Below are 8,201 nucleotides of genomic sequence, written 5' to 3'. Positions count from 1 at the left end.
TATCGTCTTTACAAAATACAGAAAATGCAAAAGGATTTAAAACCGTTAGGTTTTCAATGTTGATTCTTGCAAGAAACATGTGAACATAAACATTCTAGTCTTATCGTGATGTCAAAGGGTAAAACCCTGCACCAAACCAACTAACCTCCAAATGAACAGTTTCATCTACCATATATTTCATCATATGTGTAGAGAGTGTAACAATGAGACATTCGAAGGTCGTGGGTTATCTCTGTCACACATCAGCTTTATGTGCGCCGGCGCCTCCTTTTAGCCTTGAGAAGCTGCTGATTCATCGTCATATTTCTCTGGGATCTGCTCAAACAGATGATTTCAGAGAATAGTCATGCAGTTGTGCAACGGGGAATATTGACAGTGAAACTGTATAACAGAAACTAAGTTACAGATCTGATAGTTTAAGAGTAACTATGGATGGAACACCTTCATTGTTAAAACATGACACGAGCATTATTATAACCCAAATCACCTCGGCATCAGGAAAAGTTCGTTTGAAACTGCTGGCGATAGCTTTCTCGAGTTTTTTTCTCTTTACATAGAGAACCACTACTTGTTCGTGAACGTTTTAGGAAGCATCCGGGATATCTGGAAAATATCGATGATATTAAATTATTAATTTACGAGCAACATGTCTCCTGAATTAGTGAATCTTTGATTGCATATTGTTAGGAGTTGTGGGTGATGATTCCAAAATGCTCAGATTAAACTCAGAATTCTGTAGGAACAGAACAAAAATTGTGGAATGACTCTTTAATCCAGGAATTAGTGTTGGAAAGGGGCAGACAAGTTAACTGAATGCAATTGGTATCCCGTCCGTGAAGAGTAATAGCTGGCTACAAGTAACGAAGAAGTAATATTGTGTGGTCCAACAGCCAGCATTAATAATGGCAGCGTGGAATAATGTCGTTCATATAACTATCAAGGCAGACGACAAGATGCTAATAGCGCAGCATACGATCGTTGTGGGAGTGTAAGGCTTAGTCACACGATACCGTGATCTCAACAAGATCTACAAATGGGCGAAACGACATTTTACGAGCTCCTCAATAATGATAAGACATAAGCCAAACAATAAATAACAAACCAAGTGCTCAAGGATTATTAAATACAACCAACCTTCAAAATATAAAATTAGAACATCTTGAAATTTCAAATACAACTTTCATGTTTAAAGTGATGATTCTCAAGGTGCAGTGTATAAATCAAAAATATGAGCATTTAAAGCGACTCAATATCAATTTACCCACCTGACGTGGTAATGGGAAATCATATAAATCTTATACAAGAATAGCAAAGAGTCTTCATACCTTTTCTTCCGGGAGGTAAGGGCTTTCCACGATTTTGTTTTCTTATAAAACCGGACGTTACTTATTGGTCATTGTCCTTCTTTCCAGCATAATCGAAAGACATCTCCTATAAGAATACATAACCATCCATAGCCGTGACTTTGATATGCTTTTATTGGCATGCTAAAATCTGCCTAAGAGGAGCCGCATGGAGAGTTCACGTTGCATTCTGCTCGAAGTTGTTACATCGTTAAGACTGGAGTGTGGTCGTTGTCAGCATCGGTACTACAGATATGTACCCCAGGTACGGGTACTTTTTACAGGCACGTGCGCTTCAGCTAAAATCAGAATACATGAAACGTGCCAGGGTACGTGTCCGCATTATGCCGTTAATCCTGATCGGAACCGTCATACTGTTTTAATTAGATGCATTTGATAATTTGCATTTGATCTGATAATGTGTACAAAGATAGCAATAATTATTAACAATTTAATTGTAACGCTAACAAAATTAGAAATCTGAAAATAGAATTATTATCTTAACTTTTGAAACGTCGTATAAAGAATAAAGAGGAGTTGTTATCCCCAAAAAGTGTCATGTATCCATTTTCATCCAACTTCTAAAATGCCGTTCAGGAACTAATATCCAAGAGCCCCGATTCACCAAAGCGGTAATGCGGTAAATGTGAAGCATTGTGAAATCCCTTCCTCACCACTACTGAACACCAACCGTCATCATTTCGTCTCCACAAATACCAATACCAATCATCGTCTAGAGACAACGTCAAGACTTTCTGCTACAGATACCGCTGATTAATTAAAACATACAAATTTGTTTCGTTAATGTTTTCTTGCGAACAGGAGTGTAAATTGTACGACACAACAAGGTTCAAAGTCTTCACTTTGAAGCCCCTGTTTCCTTCCGTTAGGATTTTCGTTTTCTCTGCTCAATGTCTAGCTGAAACAGCAATATTGAACTGTAACAGTTATTCCTTCGTATGACACACAAACTCAGAAACGTAGACATAATTACAGCTTTAATATACCTATTCTCAAGTTTCATCAAACTGTCATGATTCTTAGCGTGACGCATGCCATAAAACATTGGTCTGATGTCTCTATATGGTTCTGCTGCATTTCTCAGCAGCGATAGAATATTATTAGAGGTTCGAGTCGAGTTAGCCTTGCTGTACTTCCCTTTTACCTTGTAATAATAGAAAACGTGTGTGTGTTTGTGCAACATAAATGGATTACTGACAAAATGGCGCTTCAACCACAATGCATTCTAATTCTTTTATCATACAGCCACAGCATCGCGTTATTTCCGAAACTCCAAATCTCCCGCAACAATATGATCCATTTGTTAATTGTGTGGTGTTTTCAGAATGTCAGGAAGAAGCGGCCGGGACTAATAGAAGGGTTTCTAATAAGATAGAGGCTGGAAGTAGGTGAGACAAGTCGTGTAGAGGCTACCGCCACTGTCCCGCCAAGCAAGAAACAACGTGGAGCACACATGGTCGTCCCTAGGAGCAAAAGCTACGTGGCCAGGTGAGTATAGGCCACCCCGGCATTTCCCATCACATACAGATGATGACGTCACTCCAAATCTGGATGTCAGCGGATACGGTAGGAAGTACCTACCAAAATCACCAGGAGAATACGTCGATTTCAATTTGTTGCTCAGAGGTGCACAGCAGACGCCTTTTCAACACAATCACAGGTATTGACAATTAACAGCCTAGGCCAAAGTGAAATTTCAAAGTCATCAAACCAGAAATCAAAATCAGGCATATTAACGAATGGACCACAGCCGTCACAATCTTCGCTAGCGTCCCACTTAACGAAGTTTCCTTAGGCGCCACCAGGGCTGCTTAAATACATGCATACGATTAGCTTGGCGGCTCAGCGTCAAATTAGGCCTGGAAAAGCTATGACACCCACCTTCCGATTGTACCAAGCAGGACACCCAGTGACGCTCATGGGCTAACATCGAATTCAGAAATGTGGATGCTTTACATGCAGTCAACAGCACCTCCTGGCAACAATAGGTCATCAGCGAAACGGTGAGACACCTCACCACCATGCTTCCCGAGGGTGCTCCCGTAAGTTACACACCAACAACTGGTGCGACTACAAACTACCGGTCATGTAGTAGACATGCTTGCAAGAGTACATACACATGTATTGCTTGATAATGGAACACATCCTCAAAATCCTGTTTTCGTCAACCAAGTCCGCCTAGGAATATGGAAAAATACCCATGGAGCAAGCGGTGAATACACTGCTGGACAGAGCAGGACACCAGTTTAACACTGAGAAACCTAAGACAGGTTACCCAGGTGACACTGAAGCACCGCTTTGCAGAAGTTAGGGATCCGGGTTTGGTAATGGTCCTTTCTCGGCACTACAGGGGCCCTCGTGTGAATCGTCGGATTGCCAAAATCTTAAATCAGCTAATCAGTTTGTAGAATTGGTTGAAAGAAATTTTTAAAACTGAATTAGATATGGTGAAGAATCGTGTTTACTCTGTGTCTAACATTTTTTTTCCACCGTTTAAGTTCAAAAACAAAGTTCTATTTATCATCTGCTCCACAGCGGATGCAGAATAAGCTGTGCGGCTCAGGTATAACATTTCGGGAACTCATCCCTACAACTGCAAAGTCACTTTGACAAAATTTGATAACGAGCGAAGTATAAGAAAAGATACATTTTACAAGGTCAGTTCCAGGTTTCCTTGATCTCCTTGCAAGATGCTGATTGTAAATAAAATCCTTTAGGCTTTTACCTCAAGTGTCACCAAAGTGATTGCGCTAGCTTTTGGTTTTAGAAGTTCAGTATATCGGGATGATTCATTGTATATCATTAAGATCTAAGTTTTGTGTGTTTTTCGGCAACAGGTTGCTAATGCCCTACCCAGGGCGAATTCCGCTACCAGAGCAGATGTGGGAATTATCCACGCAGAGAATCCATCGTCTGATACAGCAATCAGTGTCACAGACTACCAACATAACTCATGGTAAAGCAAGCGGTTAAAGGAGTTTCAATCTTTCTGCTTGGTCAACACAAGATATCAGCAATATTGCCAGTCTGTATCGTCAGCTCATGCATCAGTCATTATATTGCCTACCTCTCACTCAAACGCCGGTCATCAAGTGCCATTGCAAACACCTTTGTCGGCGATTAGCAGAACACACAAGCCTCGTCATACGAGGACCCGACAGATCATTGGTCAGAAAGAAAGTGATGCATTGCATGAGGAAAACAGAACCCGCAGTAGGGATACATGAGCACCCACTTACCATACACATTTTACCAAGAATATTGGATGCCTTGGCATAGGTGGCGCCAAACGTAACATACGAAATAAGTCTTTTCACATCTGCCTTTACAGTAAAGCAATTTCTTTGGGTGTGTCTTAACAGATTTGTGAAATTGTTCTTGGTTGCCAAGAACTGACAGAGAAACACCGGTTTTTATCAGACATTCTTTAGTTTATCCCACCTCAATTTCGGTAAAGATTCTCTATCTGCAAAACAGATCAAGCTGGGAGGGTATAACACTCTTGGCCCGCGAGCACCCAGATGGAATCTGTCTCATCCGTCCCAAAAGAAGTGATGAAGGTATTCGTCAATAAGGTCTAAGGGAGGCAAATATCTCTACAGGCACTTTAATGAGTGAGCCTGTCACAAGGTCACAGTTTAACGCAGTATTCGCATAAAGGCAGTCAAGTTTGCCAATCTCTCGACTCAAGAGCTGACAAATCAGACAGCTTTAGAACCGGAGCAGCATCGTCAGCAGCTACCCTCGGAGTGCCTGAGGATACTATCAAGCCAATTGGGCAGATGGACATCTGCTGCCTATGCCAGCTATATCCGATGGTCCCTGGATTGGTAACTCCGACCTTTCATTATATCATCCAATGAAATCTGAATGAACGTATTAACATGAATGTTTTTCGTTACGTCTAGGCAAAGTCTGCTTCAGAAATCTGGATACTGGGATCCCCATATATCTATTGGGCGCATAAGAGGGCAGTAAGACGACCGGTGGATGCAGTCTGCGGCTACCGGGGCTCGGAACATGGCTGAGCAAGCGTGGACTCAAATGGCTGCACGTGCATACGATGATCGAGCGCCGTCTGCAACGCTACCCAAAGACGGACATTACTTGATCATACACAGCTGTCAATGATGATCCGGGAAGGTATGGCTCCGCATTAACATTTGCTAACAGACTGTACGTTAGTTTGGTCTTGAGATGCTTCCCTGCATGAAGTGGCCAAAAGTAAGACGTGATGGGTAGCTGTAGAAACAACAGAAAAGGGTTAAAAGGGCCGTGCGATGCTGGTGGTTTTGTTATGGGAGGGAAAGACCATATCGCATGAGATCTGCTTTAAAGATCCAGGTTTGTACTTCCAGGACGGCTTCACCTCTCAGAAATTGGCAGGGGCATATTCATCAATTCTCTCAAGTGGAGGGTTGCACTCTTCTAAGAGATCCCAAAGCTGTAAGGTTTGTTTTATTGTGGGGGCAAATTTTTAGGTATAAATTTGGGTGACGGATTTTAAGGTGGTTTTGTTTTGCTAATGCCTTTCCCTCTCAGAGGTTACCCTTCGGAGGTGAACACGGGTGGGTTACGTGGCATATATCAGCGCTGTAAGTATCTTTCGGTCCCTCTGCGGTGTAACTGCTAATACTGTTAAAATGCTTGATCTCTCTTGGTTACCCATATAGAGAGCTACAGGTCAAGGAATTCCATGCCTTCAGGCCAGCGCTTGGCATGCTTATATATTATATGCCACCTATCATCTGTCATCCTCATAACTCCAAATGGAAAGTGGCGCATGGTATTTTATGTAATATGTACGCTTATTAATATGCTGTATGCTTTTAAACTATACCACATGAGGTGAAACTCATTATCTCTTTCTGTCACCTGCCTGCGATAATTTCAACCTGTCGAATTTATGCAAAACAACTGGCTGCGCCCTTATCATCCCAATTTACATTTTGTTATCCTTTTCCTTCTCTGGCCTCACTGATAGTAGGCATAAATGAATTACTGACAAATATCACCTTCACCCAATATGCAATGTACCAATATCTTGCGACAGCACGATATGTAAGAAACCCTCATCATACATACATCATCATCATCAGGTGATAAAATGTGTTTGCCAACACACTTGTACAAGTCTCTTGACCGGAGTCTTTTCAGTATGCCTCTTGCTGTTTCCAGTCCTGGTGTTTCTTCTGTAATTTAGTTTCGGTATTAAATTATTTGATATGCACAAATTAGAGATATAAGGGTAGAAAAGCATCCATTGAATGTTACATATCCAAGCTTTTATTTACCCTACTATCGCTACATCGTCAGTAAAATCGACAAGTAGAAACATAGAATAATGTTCAGAATACAGTCGAGCACCGTTGTCTTGATATTCATGGTCCCAAGAAAAATATCAAGGTTATCCGAACTTTGAGACATCCGACCAGGGCATATCATCACATATCACTGAAAGAAAACAAAACGCTTCTCAGTATGTTTTGATTCGAAACTGTAATCTGTTATCAGTAGTGATTAGTCAACTCAACTACATTTGAAGCCTCTAATTAGTTTACACTACTACCGCATCCCATTGATTCATGCCGCGCCGTGTGTAAACGTGTGGAAACAACCTCAGTTCAGAAGGATTCTTGCCCATGAAAGGTGTAGGTGAAAAATAGAATTTCTTTTGCAACATCGAGTTGAAAGGGTAATTTTGCTTCTGTTGGGACTATGAAATTATATCGAGATATCCGAAATATCGAGACATCCGTATCGAGGATAAAAGAGCTTGAAGACAAAGATAAATTATGAAGGATTTTACCGGGACCGAGATGTTATATCGAGACAACCGAGATATCGAGTTATCAGGAGTTCCGACATAACGGTGCTTGACTGTATTTTGTTCACTCATTTTGAGGTAGCCATCTTGGTAGACGGCTCTTTGATTATTCTTGATTGTATCGATGTAAATTTAACAGCCTCCTTGACTTAGACGGGCTTCCCTGTAGTATGACCTTGAACATTGAGAATGAACGGCTTCATTAGCAAGTCTGCTTTCATGCCTTCCATGATATCGTTTGGTTAAGGGCACTCCCTTTGCAGGTGACCCTTTCCGTTACTTTCATCCTCCATTTTCTTAGGATAATGTTTTTTCTTATTGGAAGGATTGGGAGTTACATGTCTGCTGCCCAAAATATTTAGTTTTTCCTTGAGAAACCTAAGTTCTTTGCATGTATAATTACAAATTATCGCTCTCTGATCAGATGCTGCCTTATTTTCATGAATTATGTTACATATGTGTGAGAACTGAATGTATTGGCAGAGTTTTATTCCAGTTACGACAGCATGTTCATACGACCAGCGTCCTGGAACATGTTCCCCAGTGTTATCGGAAGCTCCACGAACTGAAGGATGCTGTCATTCAGCTTTGAGTAGGCCGCCATATCGTCAATACAGTCGGATATTTTTTCGGTCTGTTGCGTTACCATCACTGAAACAAAGATATTACATACGTCCTAATTTTTGTATTGTGAAAAATTCGGTGTTGGTAACCGTTGTCTATTGTTATATAGGATGTGTGTTTGTTGGGTATGTCACATTAATTAACTTTTAGTTATAATGGGTCCTACAAATGTAGCGCTGAGTCTGGATTCTGAACCCGCATCTTGAACCCTTAGGCTAAAATATATCTAAAATGGAACTGCATTTCAATTCGTTTTTAAATCTGAATTTTGGAAATTGTCAATGAAACTTTATTTACACGCATCCATTCCAGGTATCTTTACGATGTCGTCAACTTTTTTTGGAGTGCATCGCATTAACCTTTGAAATACATAATCAGTATATTCA

At 40.9% G+C, this 8,201-nt stretch overlaps 2 long non-coding RNA genes across 2 annotated transcripts; both read right to left on the bottom strand.

Moving 5' to 3' along the window:
* Positions 1–493: 493 nt before the first annotated feature.
* LOC124280030 lies at positions 494–2,268 on the bottom strand. Its single transcript, XR_006899556.1, has 3 exons — positions 2,186–2,268; positions 1,326–1,431; positions 494–603 (listed from the first exon to the last, which is right to left on the bottom strand). It is a non-coding gene; the product is annotated as an uncharacterized LOC124280030 (long non-coding RNA).
* Positions 2,269–6,458: 4,190 nt separating this feature from the next.
* On the bottom strand, positions 6,459–8,167 carry LOC124280023. The gene is made up of 3 exons (XR_006899553.1): positions 8,115–8,167; positions 7,711–7,842; positions 6,459–6,556 (listed from the first exon to the last, which is right to left on the bottom strand). It is a non-coding gene; the product is annotated as an uncharacterized LOC124280023 (long non-coding RNA).
* Positions 8,168–8,201: the final 34 nt, after the last annotated feature.

This window comes from Haliotis rubra, unplaced genomic scaffold, assembly GCF_003918875.1.
Source record: "Haliotis rubra isolate DU_JTF1 unplaced genomic scaffold, ASM391887v1 Scf1071, whole genome shotgun sequence".
Classification (NCBI taxonomy): Eukaryota; Metazoa; Mollusca; class Gastropoda; order Lepetellida; family Haliotidae; genus Haliotis; species Haliotis rubra.
This window is presented reverse-complemented; position numbering and strand designations above follow the sequence as displayed.